Below are 26,483 nucleotides of genomic sequence, written 5' to 3'. Positions count from 1 at the left end.
AACCCTAACCCTAATCTTAACCCTAACCCTAACCCTAACCCTAACCCTAATCTTAACCCTAACCCTAACCCTAACCCTAACCCTAATCTTAACCCTAACTCTAACCCTAACCCTAACCCTAACCCTAATAATAATGAACTAAATGTCTGAACCTATCAGACAGTCTCAATTGAATGTTCTCCTTATTAAGAATTGAAAAAAGACTAAAAGCCTAAACAGGAAGCAATCAAAGAACACTCCTAAAGAGTGTGATAAGGATGCTGAAGTGTAACTCTCTACAATTAATAGTGTGAAAGGACTCAGATCCGAGAGTCAAGCCACTGAGATTTAGACTATTCAGTGAGTATAAAGATAATACTAATTGGACTCTCTTTTCTATTTTTTATTTTACTTTTAAATTTTATTTTCATTCACTTTTTATTTCTTTTGGTAGAGGAAGTCTTAATGGCTGGGGGGTGGACATGGAAGGATAGGGAAGTTAGTGTGTGTGATGTGAAGTTCCTAAGGGATCAAGAAAAGTATGTTGAAAGAAAAAAAAGGATTGCTTTGATCAAGGTGTCTTCTCATAGCAATAAAAACTCCAGCTAATACAGATGGTGTTTGGTGGCTCTTAGTCTCCTCCTCTTTGACTAACCCTTGGTTTCTAAGCACATTCCTTAGCTTTTTGCTCTTATTTCTGGTGTTTGGAAAGTTCTTTCAATCTCTTCTGTGTCTTCTGAAAACAATGTCTGAAAGTCAAAAGGAAATTACAAAGCCCATGTAACTTCAGAGGTGTGAAATATTAAAACATAAAAGTGATTGGCTAAGGAACAGCGATAAAATTCATCATATTCTAGATCTATATCTGCTTTAATAACCCTTCTCTTTTGAATTAAAAGTGATAAGTCTTATCTGCTTCTGCACATATCTTAGGCATAATTTGGGGCAGTGCTTTATTTTTTTTACTTTGCCTGTCTCAACTTTTACATTTCAAAGCTTCATCAAGTCATATGGTTGAACATAATCATAGCTAAAGGCATCATCACCCTTGAGCAAAGCACAATGGCTGGATTAATCCCAAATGCTGCATGTATCATTTAGCAAGTGTCTTTGCTCCTTACCGTGTACAGCATATCCCAATCTATCTCTGCCTATTCTCATCATTTAACTACCCCCGTTCCCCCTTAGCTAAGAAGGAGATGACAATCCAAACCGAGAGATTCCCTATGGCTTACTGGTATTAGTCTGTTCTTCCTAATAAATGGTGGTGTTCCACGGTCACAGAAACTCCTTTTCTAATTATTTTCCATGAAGTAAGTGCACAGTAGAGATTTGGTGAATGAAAACAATGTACTTTTGTTAAGTCACCTAATCACATTCATTGATACCTAATATTTAATACATACCAGGCATCCATATATATGAAGTCACTTCCTCTCAACAATAATCTTTTGGAGTGAGTGTTATGCAGTCTTCACATGTAAAGAAAAGAAGGTGTAAATGACAATGGTTTCCCAGGGTCACAATGTAGGAAGAAGCAAGACGAATTCAGAAAAATAAATTCTAATTCTTCAGGACTCAGCCATTCTGGGAGACAGTAGTCCTTGCCTCTGATCCATCTGATAAATGTAAAATGCATTCTGAAAATGTTTTGGCACTAGGTTACTGGATTAAGTCTTATGTGTAATGAAGGAAAGCGTGAGGTACAGTCTTAATTTTTCAGTCCTAAACAGCAATCAATAACTCAAGGATGAGTCCAGAAAAAAGTAAAATGCTGTTTGACTGGTTTCTTCCTCAAAAATAAAGATCCAGAATTAGGCAGTAATATAGCTCTGGATTTGGAGCAAAAGAATCTGAGAAAACGCTAGGTTTAAGACCCATGTCCATTCCTGTTTCTACCCAGGATCCCTGGAAGCAAAGTATAAGATAGGGGTCTGTGTGATTCTTCAATATGGCATGTGATTGATATGACATTTAACCAGGTCCTGGGAAAACTGCATGTCCTACATAAACTTTAGTCCCCTATGTGCAGGTTTTACTCTGTGTCATAGTGACTTTTCCATTGCCACAACAAAACAGCATAACCAAGAGAACTTACACAACTCAGACTTTAATTTTGGGGCTTAAGGTTCCAGAGGGTAGGAAAGTCTATGACCATTGTATCAGAGAACATGATATCAGACAGGCAAGGCATGGTGCTGGAGAAGTGCCTGGGAGCTTACATGTTAAGATAAGAGCTGTGAGGCAGAAATAGGTAGATTATATATATATATATATGTATATATATATATACATATATATACACACACACATACATATATACATATATAGATAGATAGATGAAAATATAGATAGATGATAGATGATAGATACATGGTGATGATAGATAGATGATAGATAGATAGATAGATAGATAGATAATGATAGATAGATGACAACCATGAGGCAGAAAGAGACAGAGAGACACAGAAATACAAAGACACAGAGACATAGACACACAGACACAGATACAAACACACACACACACACACAATTACACACACACACACACACACACACACAGTAGAGTGGGTACCTAGGAATGGTATAGACTTTTGGAACCTTAAATCTCAGTGACATACTTCCTCAAACAAGGCCACAGCTTTTAATCTCTCCCAAACAGTTCCACCAACTGAGGACCAAACACTCAAATATATGACTCTGTGGGGGACATTCTCATTCGAACAACATAGTTTGCATTAATTATTCTCCATTTGCACTGTTTTTATTAGATTACATTATGATCTTCTTACTTTGTGATCTTGTGTAAAAGGTAAGATGCACTGATTGGAGATGTGTATCACATTTGAACAATAGCTTTGTCTACTATTAATGGTCACAGCTACCAATCTTTCATTCACTTTTATATTTGTTAATGTATTTTTTACCATCTTTCTTTCAAAGACTTCCATCAATCTCTGTAAAATGTCTTTTCATTAAATTTCCTTAACTGAAAACCTCAGAATGCACATTTTTCTTCCAAAGTTCTGGCAGATGGACATTTGAGTGATTATTTCTTATGTATCACAAAAGATAGGGTAGCCCAACATATGCTCATTTTACCTTCTTTTCCTCCTTCTTCCTTCCTTCCTTCTCCCTAAATAGCATTGAACCAAAATGAATGGAGGTTCTCTGTTTCCCTTAGAATAGATAGATTCTTCATATCATATGCTGAATTTTACTTCTTATAGTTTAGAATAAAACTCAGTTCTAAGTATTCCACTTTGATATGCCAACATATTAATAAGGAATTGGGAATGTTCTTTTTTCTTTGAAAAATGACTGTACTTATGATCATAATCATCATAGGACATTAAAAGAAAACACAAAATTACAGCTAACATAAGGATCAAATGTAAAGAATCACTTCACTGTGTTTAGAAACTGCTTTCCATTTTCCCATGTATGCTGTCTCATAACTTCTACTTGCTATAGGTACATATTATTTACTTGAGATAAGGGAGCAGAATGCATCTGTGTTGCCACTAGTATTATTTGGATTTGAGATAGAAAATACCAAAGATACCATGACCTTAGTGCCTTATTTTATGTGTGCAGAAGTTACTGGAAAGTAACATGTTTATTTTATGCAGAATGATAGGTCCATGAGATATAAATGGCCTAATATTAGGAACATTGTACTATGTTAAAATAGATGGCAAAAAAAGGCATTAGAAGTGTAGATGAAAAAGAGTTGCAATATTTACCTCTGCAGATCAGGATGGCCTTGAACTCAGAGAGCCACCTACCTCTGCGTCCCTACTGCTAGGATGAAAAGGTATGCATCACTATGCCCAACTAAAAGTAACAATTTAAATCAGGTTATACTGCAATTGGAGATTTATCTTGGATTGCCTGAATGGCTGTACTGTAGTCACTGAGCCTTCAAAGGAAGAAGAGTGAAAAGCCTAGAAGAGTCAGAGAAATGGCATTTAAGAAGGATCTGACTGAATGCTGGCACTGACGATGGAGAAAGCGAATATCTATCAAGCATTCCATTGCTTGTTACCCCTCAGGACCTCCAGGGTGAACATTACATAACATTAATACTTTGTTTGTAGCTTGTTTGGGCTTCCTAAGATCCCAATCTGCAGGATAATATTTTTTAAACCATTAAATTATTTTAGCATCAAAAAGAAACTAACAACATTCCATTTCATATATATTAAGGTCTTTAGCTCAAATTCTTAATCTATAGTTATTTGTTGAACATATTATTTGGACTGTTCACTGTGGCAGATGACAAAATACTCAACAAGAATTCAGATCGTCATAGTCTCTCCCTTTGCTCCTTGTAAGATTATGAATGAAGTCAGAAAGTGATAAACACATTAATATTCAGCTAGGAGATATATTACTCACAAGAAGTATGTTGTCCTATTATAACCTGGCAGAGTAGATGAACAAAATAAGAGCAATTTCTGAACTTGATTGTTTTCAGTTGACTATTTTAGGATGGGCAAAAATTAGCCAACCCTGGAAATATGGATGGGAATGGGATTTAACATGCATGGAAATCAAACATGGAAAGAAGCCCCAGTGCATCTCAGAAGGTTTGCTTAGCTGGAGTGATGATTTAAGAGAAAGGAAGGTAAGAAATAAGGACATTGATCATGAACAGAAAAATATACACTACAGATTGTTGTGGTCTCTCGTATATGGGAGCGAATACTGATGGTGTGACTTAAGAGTATTCGTAGGACTGCTATGACTCTGTACTCACTTATATTGTGATGCTGTGAATACGTGCTCCTTTTCTGCAGCATAAAAATCATAGTGGTAGCCAGGTGGTGGTGGTACACGCCTTTAATCCCAGCACTTGGGAGGCAGAGGCGGGCAGATTTCTGAGTCTGAGACCAGCCTGGTCTACAGAGTGAGTTCCAGGTTAGCCAGGGATATACAGAGAAACCCTGTCAAAACAAAACAACAACAACAACAAAAACAAGTGGTCATACAAAGTGGCAGAGAACTAAAAAAGAAAAAAAAAACAATAGAAAGACAGAGACATGGAGAGAGAGAGAGAGAGAGAGAGAGAGAGAGAGAGAGAGAGAGAGAGAGAGAGAGAGAGAGAGAGAGAGAGAGAGAGAGAGAGAGAGAGAGAGAGAGAGAGAGAGAGAGAGAGAGAAAGAGAGAGACAAGAGGGTTCACTATGACTGGACCAGACATGGTGAGGTTAGGAATCCAGAAATAAGTTCTGTAAATGTTGTGGGCTAGCAGTCCATGGGTAAAATGTAATTCCACTAGGCATATGTCACCAATGAATGAGAGTGGGAAATTGCCAGGCACCATACATCCATTCAATACCAACACTGATTCATCAAATACCACATTATATATAAAAACAAAACAAAACAGGAGATGTGTATACATAGTTTTGTTTTAGCCCATTGAATTGGTTTTAGTTTTTGTTGTTTTGTTTTTGTTTTGTTTGTTTTTTGTTTTGTTTTTTTGGTTTTTTTGAGACAGAGTTTCTCTGTATAGCCCTGGCTCTCCTGGAACTCACTCTGTAGATCAGGCTGGCCTCGAACTCAGAAATCCACCTGCCTCTGCCTCCCAAGTGCTGGGACTAAAGGTGTGCGCCACCACTGCCTGGCTTGGGTTTTGTTTTTACTTAACAGAAATACAGCCTAATAGTAAGATTAATATTCTGTATCTCATGGGTAAGAAGGATTAAAAAGACTGCTGCTTCCCATTACACTATGCCTCTTTTCTAAAATTATAACAAGTGTCTTAAATCTCCCTTCATTCAATGTACTGGTCCATTTTTTAAAAATGTGAACATATTCTCTGATAATCCTCCACAGTAAGGTACTAGGGAAAGGGAAGGTAACATCATATCAAGTGCCAGTGAATTTGCAGGGTATGTAATCCTATTACATATGCTCCTAAACCTCAGAGAAGTTGAATGTTGCTTTGGGTCATCAATGGCAAAGCTGAGATTTGAGCTCGTGTCACCTTTTCCTTTTTAAAGAAATCAGAGCCCAAGTTCAAGTTTCCACTCTCTTAGCTGTGATGCTTTTCATGCTCCATTCACTGGTATAAAAGAGTGAAAACACTGTGCCACTGTAGCTTAAAGTCTAGGGAGATCTATGGCACAGCCTCGGAAGAGGAAGAAGAATGCTGATCACCAGAAACTTCCCCAATTCAGTTGCCTGCACCTGCATTGCCTGTCTGACTGCGCTTGTGACTATCAAATTGAACAAAACAGGGAGCTGCTGAGATGCACTGTGGTCTATCTAAACTGTGATATTGGGGAGCTAAGGAAATATGCGTGTAATAACATAACAGTTTCAACAAAAACAAAAACCTAGCACTGTCCTGTGTCATGAACCTATTTTTATAAGACTAACATTATGTTTATGAGTAGATCCATGTTATGCCTATGAGTGGATCTGTATAAAATTTATATACAGAGGAGAAAACTTAAAAGGATTGCCTTTAGGAAGAGAAGCTAAAGAACCATGACCCTGGTTATTTCCGCTTTGTTTGCTTATGTTTGAAAACCATGTGAATGAATTAATTTTATTATATAAAATAAAAATATATGGGAAGCAATATTGACCATCTATATTTACTTACCCTAATAGATGAATTCTACTTTCAAAAATAGAAGTTTCTAGGAGGTGAAATGTAACTTTCTAAAATAAAGTTATAAGAAACTGCATCAGTACATTAAGTAGTATCACCATGAAACCTGAAATGGGAGCATTTTACTTCACTTATTTTGCATGGAAATCTATTGAAACTGACTTCAAAGGCTCAACTGCACAGTTATGGGAGCCACCAGAGGCCTCATAATATAACCTCTACTGGTTTACTCTCTTATTATTTTTTGCCATACAACTATAACTACAAATCTCAAACCATATAATTGTCAACTAATGTTTGGAAAATGCAAATACTTTGCCCAGAGTATAAAAGAGTATAAAAGGCCTCTCCACTTCTCTCTGAACTGTCTGGTGGCCTTCAGATACAAAATAACCTAGTTTGAGTAATCCTCAAAGATGACTCAAAAAGGAAAATAATTGTATTTCAGGAAGTGATGTTCTCTGGACATCAAAGGTCACTGAGATGGCTTCTGCATAACTCTATTTCCTTTTCCCAGAAAATACTGGCATCCATCCAGGGTTTTTCACTACAAATTAGCATCATTATGCTCACAGATACATTTAGTATATGAGCTCGGTTGGTACAGCCAATTTATGCAAAACTTATTAATATGCTGTTCATACCTTGGATATTATCTTATTAATCCAGCAATCCTTTATATCTTTTTTCCTCATGTGTGCTTTTTAGAGTTAATCCAAACTAACCTTAGATTGCTGATGATATTCATGGAAGTATACGAAAATATGGTTAATACCCATATGAACCTATCTTAAGCTCAGATGTCCTTCTAGAAGAATGTAAATGATATGATTTGTAAATTTTGATAATCCACGTATACAAACAAACATACCTTCCTTACTAATTTATCTCTATTCTGTTTTCTTATAAAGGCAGATCCTGTTTCTTTAAGATGGCTGGTTATGTGAGGTAAGAGAAAGGGTTTCATTTGGCCTTATTCAGTGATCAGGAGACATGAAGGTACACACATTACTTCTTCTACCTCAGAATAGAAATCTTAACTATTTTTGAAAACTATAGTTTTTTTTTGTTTATTAAACTTCAGTCTGATATTAGATTAAACACTTTCTTTTAAGTACTTCATATGTATGACTTATTTTCTTTCCACTGGGATGCTTTTTCCTTGTTTTATCGCATCTTATTTGGTCAGATTTGGTTGTAGTCTCTTAAAGGGTTGCTTTTATTTTTTTTTCTGAAGGTAAAAGAAAGGAGAGTGGATCTGGAGGAGAGGGGAGGTTGAGAGGAATCCAGGAGTGGGAGGAAGAGAAACTGTCGTAAGGATGTATTATATAAGAGAAGAATCTATTTTTAATAATAACAATAAAGAGAGAAATGGAAATTCAGGTTCTACTAGCTAGAACCACACAGTTATTAGCCAGCACAACCAATTTTAGAATCAAAGTTTTTCTTCAAAACCACAAGCTTAAGACTGATTTAATACAGCATTGTGGCCATTATTGCTTTTTATAATTTCCAAAGGAGATTAGTGATGATCAGAAAGCTCCAACAACTTTCTGGAGGCCAAAATGAACCAGCAGTTCAAAGGCCAATGGAAGGATCAAGGTTAGAAGCTGTCGTCATTTCTAAACGTTGGTCATCTACAGCTTGAAAGAAGCTTCCTTCCAAATCTTGAGGTAGAAGGATTTCATCGTCTTTTCATGTCTGAGGACATAGCTGTAGTGCAAAAGAGAAGCCACAAAGTTTAAGGGAACTCATGTGGTCTCTCCTCAAGTTGTTTAAAAATCATCAGCATGGCAGGAAGAACTTTGTGCATTGAGGGAAAACTTTCCTGTCTGATAAACTATTCTCACTCCCTTTTCTAAAGGTGAGTCCTAAAGTGCAGCCTGCAGAACTCAGAGGGTGTCTCTGAGAGATGTGCATCAAAGCAGTGGCCATATCCGTCTGATACTTTTTACCTTCCTGTTGGTATTGTCTGGTTTCCCAGCATTTTTTCCGGATCAGTCACCACACCACTTCTTGCCAAGTCAGCACCAGAGTGAAGCTTCTATGCACAATCAAAACAATAAAATGTCTAAGTTTGAAGAGGCTACAAGAACCTCCAGTCTGAACTTCTTAATGATTCTTGCCCTAGCATCACACCTCAGGTCGTACCTTACAGATGAAGACAAATGATGTCGCTATTGCCTCACCAGTGAAGAGCTGAGTTAGTACTCTCAGCCAGCTTTACAGACTCACAACACTTAGTTCTTTCCATATGTCAGGGATCTATGCAAAGTCCTGGATATTCTCTGAATAGTGGGTAACCAACCTCCCCAAGTTGCTGCCTCACCATGTATAAAATGGGGGATGGAGGGGAATATAGGGCTTACCTTGTACATTATGATGTGAGGCTGAAATTAAAAAAAAAAAAAAACCACAACAGCCCCACCCCAAAAAATGCCTGTGAAAAGCTTAGCCATATACTTGTTACACAGTAAGTATCAAAGTAATATAAGTTGTTTCTAATATAATCTTTTACATTTTTAAAATATTTTCTTCTTTTGTTTTTTATGAATATAGATATTTTCCCTACATGTATATCTGTACACAACATGCACTCTGTGCCCAATGGGGAAAGAAGAAGTCATCAAATGCACTGAAATTGGAATTATAAGTGTCTGTAAGCTGTCATGTCAGTGCTAGGAATTGAACCTAGGTCCTCTGGAAGAGTATCCAGTGCTCTTACCCAATGACTCATCTTTCCAGTCACATCTCCAATGATTGTCTTAATCTCTAACAAGTACTGATAAATATGAAGTATAAAAGCTGTGTTTATCCTCTATGAATGTTCCATTTTCATTAGAAATTAAATTATGTTTAGGCAAAATAATAGAAACTAATAAAGAACTTGCTCCTATTTCCCTTTATCCCAAACTGACTTCTTACATAGACAAGAAAGAATGAGTCTAGACAAGTAGGGTAAACATTTGCAATCTGATAGGAGGAGTAAGATGACACTTTGGAAGGGTCGTACCTTTTGCCCTTTCTACTGTATTCTTTCAACAACATGTCCTAAACCAGGAATCAGTCTTGAAGCCCGCCTGCATAGTTACTTCAGTCAGAAGTAGAACTCTCTTTTCAATACTTATGCTGGCTTGTTCAGTGATTAACCTCTACCCATCCTTTAACACTCAGCCAGACTCTGTCACCATGAGGGGGAACTCTTTCTTTATCCAACACCAACCTTTTCTCACTTCCTGCATCTCTGACTTTTACTTACCTATAAAATTGTAGTTGTAATCCTTACTTGCTTCATACCTTCACCTGCTGGAATTTTCTTGGCCAGAAGGTTGATGTGTTCTTTACTGGTACTGCTGTGTCCTTTATAATATTTGACAGGCAGTGTGTGCTCAACCACTCTGTTTTATTATGAATAAGGATCTTCCATCTTCTTGTGACTCATCACTATTTGTTGGTAAAGGCTATTTCTTTTGGCCTACATGTTTCAGTGACAGAATATATGAGGAAGTTGCATGAAACCTTGATGGAACAATATATTACTTTTTAAAAATTGGATATCTTCTTTATTTACATTTCAAATGTTATCCCTTTTCTCGGTTCCCTCCCCACAGAAACTCCCTATCCCATCCTCCCTCCCCCCTGTTTCTATGAGGGTGTTCTCCCACTCACTTACCTACAAACATGCCCTGGTACTCCCCTACACTGGGACACAGAGCCTTCACAGGACCAATGACCTCTTCCATTGATGCCTGACAAGGCCATTCTTTGCTACATATACAGCTGGAGCCATAGGTCCCTCTGTGTGTACTCTTTGGTTGGTGGTTTAGTCCCTGGGAGCGCTGGGGGTTCAGGTTGGTTGATATTGTTGTTCTTCCTATGGGATGGCAAACCATTTCAGCTCCTTCAGTCCTTTCTCTAACTCCTCCATTGGGGACCCCATAATCAGTCCAATGGTTGGCAGCAAAGATCTGCCTCTGTATTTATCAAACTCTGGCAGAGACTCTCAGGAGACAGCTATATCAGGCTCCTGTCGGCATGCACTTGGTATTCACAATAGTGTTGGCATTTGGTGACTGTATATGGGGATTCCCCAGGTGGAGCAGTCTCTGGATGGCCTTTCCTTCAGTCTCTGCTCCACACTTTGTCTTTGTATTTGCTTTTGTGAGTATTTTGTTCCCCATTTGTCTTAGTCAGAGTTTCTATTCATGCACAAACATCATGACCAAGAAGCAAGTTGGGGAGGAAAGGGTTTATGCAGTTTATACTTCCACACTGCTGTTCATTACCAAAGAAAGTCAGGACTGGAATTCAGGCAGGTCAGGAAGCAGGAGTTGATGCAGAAGCCATGGAGAGATGTTTCTTACTGGTTTGCATCCCTGGCTTGCTCAGCTTGCTTTCTTATAGAACCCAACACTACCAGCCCAGGGATGATACTACCCACAATGAGTACCCCTGTTGATTACTAATTGAGAAAATGCCCCATAGCTGGATCTCATGGAGGCACTTACCCAACTGAAGCTCTTTTCTCTGTGATAATTCAGCCTGTGTCATGTTGACACACAAAACCAGCCAGTACACCCTTCTAAGAAGAACCTACACATTCACACTTTGGTCTTCCTTCTTCTTGAGCTTCATTTGTCTGTGAATTTTATCTTGGGTATTCCTAGCTTTGGGGCTAATATCCACCTATCAGTGAGTACATACCATGTGTGTTCTTTTTGTGATTGGGTTACCTCACTCAGGATGATATTTTCTGGTTCCATCCATTTGCCTAAGAATTTTATGAAGTCATTGTTTTTAATTGTTGAGTAGCATTCCATTTTGTAACATTTTCTTTATCCATTCCTCTGTTGAAGGACATCTGGGTTCTTTCCAGCTTCTGGCTATTATAAATAAGGCTACTACGAACAAAGTGGAGCATTGTCCTTATTACTTGCTGGAGCACCTTATGGGTATATATCCAGGAGTGGGTCCTCAGGTACTACTATGTCCAATTTTCTGAGGAACTGCCAGACTGATTTCCAGAGTAGTTGTACCAGCTTGCATTCCACCAGCAATAGGGGAGTGTTCCTCTTTCTCCATATCCTTGCCAGTATCTGATCTCACCTGAGGTTTTGATCTTAGCCATTTTGATCTTAGCCATTCTGCTGTGAGGTGGAATCTCAGGGTTGTTTTGATTTGCATTTCTCTGATGACTAAGGATGTTGAGCATTTCTTTAGGTGCTTCTCAGCCATTCAAGATTCCTCATTTGAGAATTCTTTGTTTTGTCCTGTTCCCCATTTTTTAATAGGGTTATTTGGTTCTCTGGATTCTAACTTCTTGAGTTCTTTGTGTATATTAGATATGAGCCCTATATCAGATGTAGGGTTGGTAAAGGTCTTTTTCCAATCTGTTGGTTGCCATTTTGTCCTATTGAGAGTATCCTTTGACCTACGGAAGCTTTACAATTTTATGAGGTCCCAATTGTCTATTGTTGGTCTTAGAGCATAAGCCATTGGTGTTCTGTTCAGGAAATTTTCCCTTGTGCTCACGTGTTGGAGGCTCTTCTGGAGGAATCACCATCCCTGACCTCAAGCTATATTACAGAGCAAAAGTGATAAAACCAAAACCAAAAACCAAAAAACTGTATGGTATTAGTACAGTGACAGGCAGGAAGATCAATGGGATAGAATTGAAGACCCAGAAATGAATTCACATACCTATGGTTACTTAATCTTTAACAAAGGAGCTAAAACAATCCAGTGGGAAAGAGACAGTAGTTTCAACAAAAAGTGCTGGTTGAACTGGCAGTTAGCATGTAAAAGAATGCAAACCCATTCATTCGTATCTCCTTGTACAAAGCTCAAGTCCAAGTGTATAAAGGACCTCCACATAAAACCAGATACACTAAAATTAATAGAAGAGAAAGTGGAGAAAAGCATTGAACAATATATTCTTATAGCCATAAAATAGGTTGTGTGCAACCACAACCCAGAATCCTTTAATCTAGTCTGAAATATTACTCAACATTGTCATGATCCTATGCCTTTTTTCCAAAAGGTACACTGGCCCATTAGATATGGTTTCCATCTGATGTGATGACAGAATGTGACATTCTCTTGGACTTTCTACCCATCCTTCAATCTTGAGGCCACCCACCAGTGAAAATTTAAAATATTCCTATAAAACATAAGATTAGTGATTATAACTTTTTTCTATGTAATAGCTCAGAATTATAGATGAGGGGTAGGGTGGTAATTATCTTTAATGTGAAATAATGTTCAATCCATAGGTGTTTCTTTTCATGTTCAAATTTTCTGAAAGACAGGATATTTTATTAAATTAATTCCTTCAAAAATAAGAGCACACACTATTAGTATGTGCATTGTTGTTCTAAATTATCATGCATATTTACTCACACAAGCCTCTCAACCACCCCAGGGAAATGGTTCTATATTACATCTATCTTAACAATTAAAACTGAGGCACAGGGGTGTTCTCTCTATGGTCACACAATTAAGCAACACTAGAACCCGACATAAAAGAAAACATTGCAAACTTCCAATGCATTATCAATAATGGGGTCATTACTGATACATCAAATCTAATAATCACTTGTGTACTATTTCTAATATTACAATACATTTCTATTGAAGTAAAAGAATTATGCCCACTAACCACAAACCTACAATATTTAAAAGACTTATTACAAATAACTGTGGCTATATGGTTTTCTCTTTTGCATATTTTATAGCTTCTTGTCTACACTGTTAACAAGAAGGTTAAATAAGTGGCTTTAAGCAACTGATTATCTAAAAGTGATTTTGATTCCACAAAGGTTCATGCCAAAGTATATGAATATGAGTATATTTCTACCATGAAAACCATATATATAATAAATAAATAAAACTCTACATTTTTTTTTCACCCACTATAGTAGTGGACTCCCTGGTCAACTTCTATTGCTGGCTATGTACTTACATAAGTCTGTTTGGAACAAAAGAATCCATAAAGAGTTGCAATCTATCAAAAGGGGCATGAATAATGTTTAATTAGGGGCTAGAAACACAACAATCTTATAGTCAGTCTTTATTCTTCACTTGTAATCACTACATAAAGTTGTTTTCTTTAGCTAGATTAGACGTTCCTGAGAAATACAAGGCATTTCTATTTCATTACAATTGCCCTGAGGACTGGTACAATCTAAAGAACAAGAATTGGGCTCTGATTGGTATTTAGTGAGATGTTCACTTTTGTAAGTTAAAACTTTTCCACCCCGAAAGAACAACAGAGAAGATGCCTTCTGTAGGCTCCTTTACGTATATGGAACTTCTTTCTTAAGACTTTGTATGGACATTATCATGACACCTGTGGTTCTTATTTTCATAAATTATAACATATAGTAGCATATAAAATAACAAACTTTTTATAATATACACATATTTTATATACATATATGTATAATATGTATATATAATAATATACATAATAACATCTTTCAAAAGATGAAGGAATTAGTGAATGACGATACAGATTCAGAGAATGAAACTCCAATTGCCTAGATCCTGGTGGCTTCCCAAATGAGCTTCCAGGCTCTAGTTTCTGTACTGAATATACTGTCATTGTCCCTATTTTATAAGTACAAAACAAAGTACAGGGAGACTAATTCTCACAAGGACATATCACTATGGCATTAGTAATGGTGACATTCCCCTTTCCCGTTAGGATCAGAAAGATTCCTTTATGGCCGGTAATACTGCCCTCAGGCAACCCTCAGCTCTCAGTCCCATTAAGGGACCTGCACATTACCCAGACTCATTCTACCCTTCCCAGAGAAGCCTTATAGCCAATGACTGATCCATGAAAATGTCCACAAAGTTCAACAAGTTCATCTCCTCTTTTCAGTTGCAGAAAACTCAGCGAGGCTGATTTGATTGAGAAAATACAACACAGCTATCTTTTTTGTCTAAGCTGACTTCCTTCCATAAGCCTTTGTGATGGTGATCTGAAGTGGTTAGGGAAGCCATTGAAACTTTTAAACATAAAACTTTTTAATAACAAGTAAAATATTTTTAAAAGGCTATTCTTTAATAAAACTTCCTTCAAGTTAGTCCTCATTTTATAAACTGTTCCCTTCCTGAACAGCTTCCAAGGGAACCCAGATAAACTGATTGTAACAGACATAGCTATAAAACCTTTCTATGATAGCTTCCTCATATGGAAAACTCTAGGGCAGAATATTTCTACCTCAAGAACCAGCTATACCACTCCTGGCCATATACCCCAAAGATGCTCCAACATCCCACAAAGACACTTGCTCAACTCTGCCCATAGCAGCTTTATTTGTAATGGCCAGAAACTGGAAACAACCTAGATGTCCGTCAACTGAAGAATGGATAAAGAAAATATGGTACATCTACACAATAGCATACTATTCAGCTATTAAAAACAAAGACATCATAAACGTTGCAGCTAAGTGGATGGAACATGAAAATATCATCCTGACTGAGGTAACCTAGACCCAAATGGACATGTACAGTATGTACTCACTTATAAGTAGATATTAGCCATAAAAAAGGTTCCATTCTATACTCCACAGACCTAAAGAAGCTAAACAAAAAGGAAATCCCAAGCAAGGAAGCTTGAATCTCAGAGGAGATGCGGAGAGAGGATGGGTGAAGGATCATGGGAGAGGTGACCAGGAGTGGGGTAGTAAGCATGATGTGAATAATTAAAATAATGATAATAATAATAATAATAATCCCAGTACTGTAAAAGTTATTCACAAATGGACAAGTGTGATTGCTTATAACTTTTTTAGTTTTTCATGATAATCATGCTATTTTCATTTAATAAACTTTGCATGAAATGAGGAGGATTGAGATGTGGAACCAGGTAATATCAAAATCATAAAAGGTGTGGGGGTTGAAGAAGCAGGAACCAGTCAGCCACATTAAGTTGTTATTAGATGACATAAAGTCTACAAAGTTGTCAATGGCTTTTGAGAATGGAATGGCTTGAGACACACAAGTGAATTCTTCTGGCATGATATAGTGCAGGCACAAACAGTGGTACCATATCCCAGAGAGAAAAAGAATGTGAGGATGGAGAAAAGGGGAGTAACTGTCAACTATGTTATCCATCACTTTGGCTTTCAAGGGAATCAGGATGATGTTTTAATGATACCAATATTGCTATCTGTCAAACTTGAGTCAGGATAGTACTTACCACATATAAACAGAGATCCTACCTAATATGGTCTGTAGTAAATCTTAGACAATATGTAAACGCCTATGTATATCACGTGTTCTTCCTAGACACTATTTAGAGATGACCCACTGAATTTTCACATCCCATACTTTGATGTGCCCAAGATTTATTCATAGTTATTTTGTATCCAGAGTTCACACATTGGACTTTTATGAAAAGTGTTGTTTTCCTCAAGCTTGATCTGTCCTCATACTATAAAAAACACCAGGAATTGCTTCAGGTATGAAGTTCTTCACCTAGGGCCACAGAGGTGGGTGGCCCCATAAATTAACCACTGAATATGTTCTCCCTCAAACCCACAGGGCACAGAATCTACTTTTGAGATGCTAGCATCCTTCTGTGCTTATTTATTCTCAGCAGAGAGTAGTAACCAGGCATTATGTAATAGAGGCTATAGCAGCTAAAGCTTAAAAAAAAAATAATCTCTGTGGTTAAGTCTGAAATCAAATGTTGAAGACTAGAATATTTCAGATTTTCCACTCAGTAGATTGAATTACCAGATTCTCTAGTATCACTTTCTCTCCATTTAGCTTTGGAAAGCAAAGATCAAATGTATGACCTTGCAGTCAATTTCCCCAATTCTTCAAAGAAGAGACCCTGGAGATTGAAGCTAGAGTCTGAGCTCTGAGAAATGGCACTGTGTAGACATGAATACTTATTATAGGAACTGACTGACTCTTTTACAGGAAGCAGCATCTTTTCTTAGTCACGATCCATGCACATTACCAGCTCACTGTAACCAGCTAGTGGGAATTCCATGTGGATTATCTTGCCCTGGCTTCTTGTGGAGTAATAAGGAATAGCATAAGAATTATGATTTGATGAATTTTGTATCTTCAGTCCTGAGATATATCTCTCTGTAGCTCTTCTGCCTCTTCTACCAGCAACTGCTTACTGCTTCTGAAAAGTTGAGGAGGGGCCTTCAAGTACCCTGCATGTTCCTGTCTCCCAATGCATGTGACATTCCTTTATCTTATATGTCTCATGAGCCTGCTCTTGCCTCCTTGAGAAAACATTTTAATTCAGAAAAAGCTGCTACTAACACCAGTATCTTTAGATGCTTCATATAGCCATTTCTGTTTGAAGCCATCCAAAACAAAGGTTCTGTGATAGACCTCACTGTTAGAAAGAAAACTGCTAAACTCTATCACTAGGGAAATTTCAAGAATAATTTAAATTTTCAAATATTCTATTTCACTTTCATTTTTCCAAACATTGATGATTTTTTCTTCATCAAAGGCAAGACCAAAGTCCTCAAATCAAAGGTAGGTAGGAAATAAAGACTTGGTGCTTACCAATTTTGGATTTTATCAAAACCACATGCATGTAAACATAATAATTTTCTTAGAATACAAGAGTAAATGCTCCAAAGAACAAAGAAATGCCATTTCTAAACTGTACTAATACACATTTTCCCTGCTGGCTCTTTTCAAATTAGTATGTAAACATGTTTTGGCAAGTAAAATATACTGGATGGAATTTACTGCCATACAAGGTTTTAATCTACAGTGCCTAGCTGTATACAAAGAAGCTGGTAGACAAGGTTGGTTCACATCTTTCCAAAAACATAGACAGCAACCTGAATGCTGCTGCTGTCTGTTGTGAATATATCCCTCATTCCAAACGATTGTAATCATAGTTCTCACAGAGTATGTTGACATTAAATGGGTTGATTGAAAATTAAATATGGAATGTGATGGGTTTTTTTCTGGGAGATTTAATGATCAAATTGAAAATTCTAGCAAAAATAATATTATTATGCATTTTCATTAAAGGTTATCCACTCTTTCAACATAACTACAGTTTAAAATCAGAATGTTTTCCAACTTTCACAGAAGGCATGGGGAACAGCAAAGATGAATACTTAGTGTGCTAATGAGGTTAGGAACTAGATGGGAAAACAGGTCTTTGGAATTCGTTTTAGTTCAAGTAATTACATTCTCTTATATCATCACTCTTTTGAAGCACCCTCACCTTTGGCAGTTAAAAAGCGTTCTGTCCTAGGATTTTTATGTTTCCAGGTGAGTTCTCTTGAAGCCCTGACCCTCAGAAACAACTGGGATGAGCTAGTAGAATATCATTCATCTACTTACTGTGAAAATGAAATACATACATGAAACAAGTCATTATAAATCTTTGCATGCTTAGAATTTATATGTGAGAATGAATGGGAGGTAGGTACTAGATAATAAATATAAAAAGTTACACAGAATATTAAACTGAATAAGAGCTGCAGGGGGAAAAACAGTGAAGCTGAGAAAGCAATACTACTAAACAGAGAGTCAGGGGTAATTAGTGTGTGGACAGAGTGAGCTTTAATCAGAGTTTCTGTTTAAGCAAACAAAGACTTGAACATGGAAGTATAGACTGCGTGTTTATCTGGGAGAAAGCACGCCTGTCTTTTGTAGGAGCAGGGGGAGATGCCTCAGGCAGGAGGCATCCTCTGAGTGAAAGGAAGAAGCAGGGACCCAGGGATGCTCTCAGAGGAGCAGGAGAAGTGGGATGCTGAGGGTCTTATGAAGCTTCGGCACCTACTACAAGTGGGATCATGCCACTGAGGATTTTTAGTAGAAGTATTACATGACCCGATGCATTTAAAAATGGGCCATTCTGGCTAGTGGGTTAAATTCACATCACAATTCATGCAGCACATTTAATTTACTCATGACAGCTCTATCCCAGGCCTGACAGTTACAGCTTCTATTTTTCTTCTGACACATCAAGATATTATATTTAGATATTGCTGGGAGAGGTGAGAGAAATCTTGGCAGTTTGAGTTCAGTGATTGCTGGAGGAAGGGATGTCAGCCAGGAAATGGTGCGGTCAACTTTAGCCCCACATCCAGCTTTGGAGGTAATGATGACGTGACCTGATACATACAGTGACTGCTTTTCAGCTGGCCAATGTGTTTTACATGCATTGACCTCTGTAACCTTCAAAAAATGGGCTAAATTGCATGTTGGTAGCTACATTGTAGTGAAGCACACTGTCTCTTTAGAGGTTAATTAACCTTCCTACCCTAGGCTGCTGATAAATGTCAGAGCCAGATTCAAAACTAGTTGCAGGATTTCTTCCTACCCACATTGCTATGGTGACATCTGAGCATGTTTCTTCTTGTGGCAGGTTTTGCATTCAGGGAGCAATGGTGGTCCACACATGGATATTGTTATTTAATATCTTGATAAAGATTGTTCTCTCTGGGAAGAACATAAAACTGGGGTTGCTCAGAAAACACCCTAAGGCAAACTGCATGTTCTCCATAATTAAGATCTGCCTAGCATAGGGGAGATGGCTCAGTCAGTAAAGTGCTATGCAAGCATTGGGGCTTGAGTTCAACTTTACATCTCACACAAAAAAGCTGGGCATGGTGGCATATGCTTTTAATTCCACCTCTGGAAAGCGGGATCTAGGAAATCCCTAGTGCACACTGGCCTTCTACCCTTGAGGCTTCGACTGAGAAATAACACTTGAGTTTGTCCTCTGGCTTCAGCATCACACACACATGCACATGCACACATGCGCACACACACGCTGACACATGCATACACACACACATGCATGCAAGCATGTACCCCATGCATGCACACAGAATTAACTAATTTGTTTCCTCCTGAGGAAAGCCTTCAGCTCCTATTAGATCCATCAGAGCTAATTCCTTCACACTCCTATTGTTTTGGTTTAGAGGACATTCCTTCCCTGCCCCTAAACTATATCACAGAGCCACTGTCTTGCATATAATTGCTGTTATAGTTCATCTTCAAGGAGGAAAGTTCAATGATGAATGCCCAGGCCTGTTTATGAGGTGGGCAGTGCTTCACAGCCCTTTAAGGAGTGTTAAATCCTATCAGTATAAATTTGAAAATAATTTGATACATGTCCTCTTCATAGGCTGGGAGAATAAAAAGTTGCCTCCTGCCTTTTCACAAAATAATACAAATGGGCTGAGCACTGTGGATTTAAACAGAGGCCGCTTCCAAAATTGGGATAGCATAAGACATAAAATTCCATCCCCCAGAAGTTTATAGGCTTTCCAACTAACTTTGAAGGTTTATTCCTTTAAAGTTTGCTTCCTGGATCACAACTAAAGTCTACCAGTGAACAGTAATTGGCCTCAATTGCTATATGCCAAGTCCCATTCTCAAAAACAAAATGACTGGCAAAGAGCAAGTACTTGCTGTTTAGTCACTCATCAACTAAAGTAGCATCCTTAGAAAGACAGTCATGGCACAGCATGGAATTCATAGGATTTTAATGATTTTAGCTTAAAAACAAGCATGCATAAAATCCATTTTACAAGAATTTAAATGTAATAAAATGGGAGTTATTTTCTAAAAAATATAGAACTGGGTACTTTTTGGGGAGATGAAGTTTAATTTACTACAATCTAAAGAATTGGTTCAGTATTGTCCAGGACATTAGCCTTTGAGACATTCAGAGACATGCAGAGCGAAAAAGCAGAGGGACCAGAGCCTCACACAGATACACATACCTATTATAACCCTAGGCAAACAAAGAAATCATCTGCTCACTTAGCTACTCCCTGTGTTTTCCTTACAGAACATAGTTTTTCAGGGCACGAGGTCATCCAATTCATAAAGAGAAGAGCTGGGCTCTTAATCACAGCCTTAGAATTCAAAACTTTGAGTTCATCAGTGTGTTCCATCATCTCTGTTCATTTCTTAGGTAACCACAGTTACAAAACAAACCTGGGAGGCATTTATGTAGTTCTTGGAAAAGTTAAAACTTCCAAAATGTTTGTTTGATGGAGAAATATTTTGTTGGTGAATGCTAAGCAGCAAAACAGTACCTGGTAAATAGTTGGGGTTTCAATAAATATCTGTTAGGTGTTGCTTAAGTGAATAGTGCCTCTATTTTCACCACCATTTCAATCCTTTAGAAAGTACAAGTGCTTCCTCTGTGCTAAGCATCATTCCAACTTTGTAAGAAAAGCAGAGGAGGCAGATGATAAAGAGCTCTGGTTTATGATCTTCAGTAGCTAACAACCTAGAAAGGCAGGATGGAAGGAGGGAGTAGTGTGAACAATGCTACAACTTAGCTCTCACAGTCTGAGTCACCACCTGCCTGAAGAAATCACACAGGACCTCAAAGAGGAGAGGAGGCATGGTTTAAATCTGATGAGAGACACTCTCAGATATGAATGAAGCCAGCTAAATCAAATGGGCTGTCTTCTCTAGCACCAATAGAAGAAAATGTGCCTAGTCTAACTGCAACTTGATATGCCAAGACTGGTTGAAATCCACCGGTGGCATTCCCTTTTCCTAGGAGATAGAGAGGAGTGGTAGATTGGGGAGGGGATGAGAGGGAGAAGAGAAAGGAATGGAAGCTACAATCTGGATGTAAAGTAAATAAATCACGTAATAAAGAAAAGTCATTCTATGAACAGTTTTTTTCTCCTAAAAGGTTTTTCTCCTAAAAAATTGCATATTAATTGAACAAAATAGACTTCATTATATTTTTATACATACATACAGTGGCATTTCATCATATCTATCATGATGCCCTGCTTTATTTCCCTCTCCACCATCTGTGGGTCTCCTCACTGTTGAGATTCCTCGTGTATAAAGACACATGCTACTTTTTTAAGAGTTGAGCTTATTTTGTTTAACATGGTGCTCTTTTGTCTCAACCAATTTCCTGAAGATGACATGGTTTTGTTCCTTATCTGCTCAATAATAACTCTATTATTTATAGACCACATTTTTTCTTCATTGGTTGGTACCTCTGCTGATTCTACTACTTGGCTATTGTTACTAGGACTACAATATTCTCTAGGTATGCTCCCTTTGATTCCTTTGGGAACGTAAACACTCATGGTACAGATAGATGATATGTTACTATGATTTTAGTTTATTGTTTAACTCCCATGTTGATTTTCATAGGTTTACACTAACTTATGTTCCTCTCAACAATGTCATAACTAAGACATCAACATATTTGCCTACATTTATTGTCTTCTGTTTTCCTTATAGCTACTGGGACTGGAATGAGAAAGATTCTCAGTATCCCTTCATTAACACTTCCCTTATAGCTAAAGATGTTCAATATTTTTCATGTATTGATGGGTTCTTTGTATTTCTTTATTTGAAAAGTGTCTGTTCAATTTATTTGTTGATTTGTCAATCTTCTTAACTCTACAAAAGCCAGATAAACTAGTCATGATGTTGCAATCCCAGCAGGCAGAAAGTGGAGGCAAGAGGATGTACATTCACAGCCAGACTCAGCTACATAGAAAGACTCTGACTCAGCAGTGCGAGGGAAACCACACATCTACACTTTAAAATTTTAACAGGGCTGTTTAGCTTGCTTGATTGTTTGCCTATTCAAATATGCAAATGAATGGTGCTTATTAAATCGCAAATGTGATGTCCAATCAGATTACTGCTTTAGTGGTTTCATACTTCAGGATGGGTAGGGTGCAGGGAGTATATATAAAAAAACCTACGTCAGTGGGATATTATGAATAAAAAACATGAAATACAGTATTGTGTCATGTCTACACAAAAAGACAGGTCTCATCTGGGCTAAGATCTGGAGGGTTTTTTTTTTTCAGAGAGGACTTTTAAGCTCATACCTAGTGTATGAGAATAGATAGTCAGAAAAGTACAGTGGCGTGGAAAGGAGAAACAGACATTCCAGGAAGAGGGAAGGGCTTAAATGGAACCACCCACTCCCATAGCATCCAAACGCAAATTTGAGGGAGCACATTTAAAATGATCAGCTTCAAGAGTACATGGAAAACAGATTTTTCCTGCCATCCCTCCTCCACTTCACCTTCTCAAAGGCTCCTTCAGTACAGCTGGACTGACAGACAGGGAACACTGGCTTTAGGTTTTCCAGTATTCTCTTCCCACTCACCCTGAAGTTGCAAGCCACAGGTTTCTTGGAACCATAAACATTGTTTGAACTAAAGCTAAAACTGGAGATGTGCTCTGAGTCACACTCTGTGGGCATATTTATATCTTCTGTTTATGACACTCACAGGTGGACACGATGACTCATTATACAACATCCTAAACATAGAATCCTGGAAAACCCTGAGCTCTGGGAACCTGTTGGGCAGGAATACCAATGCTGATGAGGATGATGATAGAGACCTTCTCTTAGAGTAGGCATCCACACAAGAAGTCTTTATATACCAAAATGATTTTTAAGTATGTGCTGCCAAATTCATTTGAACTAGTGAGTAGGATGGAAGAAGATGAGGAATGATCATTGATGCTGAAGCTGGTGATGAAAGGCCTCCATCATCTATGGACTATGCAACTGCATATGTACACACACTAACACACCTGGGAAAGAACCGGAATGAATTTTCTTACCATGGGGCCAGAAACAAATCATTCCAATGTCCAAAGAAATGATTTTAAGTCAAAGACTTTGGTTTGAAGTTAATGATTTCTTTCTGTGCAGTAATGTTTGTGTCTGGTTTGAATTTTTTCGTAACTTCATATACAGGTATTTTCCTTAGATTAAAAAAAAAAGACTCTTACCCTTCAACTACCCTACACACAGATGTATAACTCAAGCCCCAAGATAGATCCATTTTGTTGCTATTAGAAGTCATTCTCCTATCCCAAAATAAAAAATAACATTCCTACAAGCCAAAGCTGTTATCACCCTATTCTGTAGGCCAATGTGCAAACTTTTAACAGCCTTACAGAAAGTAGTAACTTTAAAAGAAGTATCTCTAAGTGAATATTTCAAAGCTGAGCTGTCTGGTGGGGACCCTTCCCACTGGGGGAGTGGAAACATCGAAAAGAGTCAAGGAAGAGAGAACTCACTGTTGTATTCAATTAGTTAAGAAACCATCAAAGTAAATAAAGCAATAGCTTTAAGAACACACACAAAAGGAGTCAGTGAAGTAGAACAGATTAAACGAAAAAGAAGTCTGTTTTAGCTACCAAGTGACCCCTGGGGTGAAGAATAATTTCTTCTTCAGGACACTCTTTGTCAAGGTCTTCCAGCAAGATGGCTATGTGGAAGCAATTTCTTTCTGTGTCTATAGGGAATTGAGAAAGTGTGCAGGAAATATAGGCTGAGTTTAATTCCAAGCAAAGTACAGGAGGTCAGCGATCAGGAACAACTTTTGAAATGTTTGTCACCTCCCAGAATACTAATGGTTTTGAAACATCCCAATGGTCACGAAGTAAACTATTTGTACTTTACGAACAAGAAACAACTCAGAGAGAACCTCACCACCTCTATGATTTTACTTCTCTCTGGGATGGTTTTCACACAATTTCCACCTCTGGATCAGAACTTGTGTTATTCAAAGTTTATGTGTTCAAGAATAAGATTGTCTGTTGTGGGGTAACACACATCTTTACCTGTAACACTTGGGAGGCAGAAGCAGACAGACCTCTGAGAGTTTGAGGCAATCCTGTCAACATAGCAAAGTCCAGGACAGCCAGGACTGAATACGGAGATTCTGTCTCAAAACAAACAAACAAACAAGCATCATAATAGAAATGCTATTAGATTCTTAAATAAATGTTAATATAAAATAATAATGATATGAGTAATAATGTATATGTACTGAAGAGATGCTGAGTTTGGGAGAAAGCAATCTATAAACTAGCAGGGCTCTAAACGTAATCTCAGAGCTTGAGAGTCTTGCTCCTACAACTTTCCTGGACCTACTTCCAGAAACTTGTTTCAGAAACTTATGGGGAAAGAGGCAATATAAAAGTCCCAGTTATGGCTGAGCAATCCACAGATTCTGACTTTCTGCATTTTGATACTTGTGAGTGTCTGCATTAACTACATTCCATTGCACCAAGAAACTTCTCTGATGTGGTTTGAAAGCTGTTCTAATATATGGTTAGAGAGGCAAGAATTTAGAAAGTAGTTTGATGCTATGTCCTCATAGCAAAATGATAGTAGCCGAACCTACCTTGGAATATTTTAATTCCCTATCTGTAGGTTCTTAGCCAGATTTTTGGTACAAACACACATTTTCTTCTGTGAAGCAGGGCTTAAATCCAATCTGAAAGTGGCTGAATATAACCATAACATTTGTGCCACTACCATACCCATTGTTGTATGTTCCCATGAAGGTCATTATTGGAGCTCTTAGTGTTCATAGTTACAAAATAGTATTTATTACTTTAAATATTTCAAACAATATGAATGAATACAATTTAAATTAAATTGATCATTGGGCAGAAACTGCCTCTTTAAATCACAGATGACACTTGAATGCTATAAGATTTTTAAAAAAAGGAAGTCCTTGGAAAATGAGTATAACTTTTTATTAATTGAATTCATTCAATTGGAACTGGTGAGATGGCTCAGTGCTATAAAGGTAACTGCCTCCAACCCCGATGAAGTGAGCTCAATTCCCAAGCCCACAGAGTTGAAAATGAGAACCTTCTGCTCACCATATGTAGGTCACAGTACAAGCACTCACCCCCATACCCACACCTAATGAACTGGTTAGTTTTATGTCAACTTGACACAAGCTAGAGTCATTAGAGAAGAGGTGACCTCAATGGGAATCATTCCCTTAGTGATCAAAGGTAATGGGTCCAATCAATGGTGCCATCACTGGGCTGGTGGTACTGAGGTATATAAGAAAACAGGGTGAGCAAGCTTTGGTCTCTAGCAACTCCTGTCTCTAGGTTCCTGCTCCACACGTGTTGCTGCCCTCACTGCTCTTGTTAATAGACTGTTATATATAACTGTAAATAAATACTCTTTCCTCTCTCCAAGTTACTTTTGGTTATGGTGTTCCATCACTGCTATAGCAACCCTAAAGACACATAATAAATAAATAAATGTAATGAAATTATGAAACAATGTTCTTTGATAACTTTACATGTATATAACTGGCCACTTTCAACCCTGCTGTATCCCATCTCCCTTCTACCAATATCTACTATGCTCCTTCTAGTCTATAAATCTCTTTGTCACATCTACATCTTTTGCGTTTTTTGGGAGGGGGAGCACTGAGTATATGCAAAGAAATCTGTGTGAACATGGATTGACAGCTATCCATTAGAAACTGATGGGGTTTTCAATGTGTATACAGCTGAAGACTATGAATTCCTCTCTTCAATAATTTGTCAGTAGCCTATAGCTAGCAGTAAAGGGTAGGTCTGCATGAGCCCTTTCTTCCATATGTGCCTGACTTAAGCTAGTCCTCTGCCTCCAAATACAGGTAGCTATAGTAATGACATTTCCTACCCTATCCTCCAGCTCTTCTCCCTCTTCCTGAGTGTCTCCTAAGCTTTAGAGATGAGTATATAAATGTCTAATTTAAGGCTGATGCCCCAACCGGCACTTACTCTCTGTAGCTTGTACAGCTACGAGTTTCTGAATTGATAGCTGCTCATGGCAAAAGTGTATGCTCTGCGTAAGGAAGGCTAAGAGTAGCTTTTATCATTGAGTATAAAACATTGAGTATAAACATTGAGTATAATGTCTTTTAAAATTGACACTAGTTATTAACCTACAGAATAGTACATCGAAGGTAATTGACCCAGCTTCTCAAAAGAATGGAGCACTAAACAAGAACTAGGCCCCACTTGCACTGTGCCTGATGAATCAGCCCTTCTACAGGCTTCATTCTAAGTACCCATAACATCTCTTCAGGAGTGTGCTGACA

The sequence above is a fragment of the Mastomys coucha genome, unplaced genomic scaffold (genome assembly GCF_008632895.1).
Source record: "Mastomys coucha isolate ucsf_1 unplaced genomic scaffold, UCSF_Mcou_1 pScaffold7, whole genome shotgun sequence".
Classification (NCBI taxonomy): domain Eukaryota; kingdom Metazoa; phylum Chordata; class Mammalia; order Rodentia; family Muridae; genus Mastomys; species Mastomys coucha.
This window is presented reverse-complemented; position numbering follows the sequence as displayed.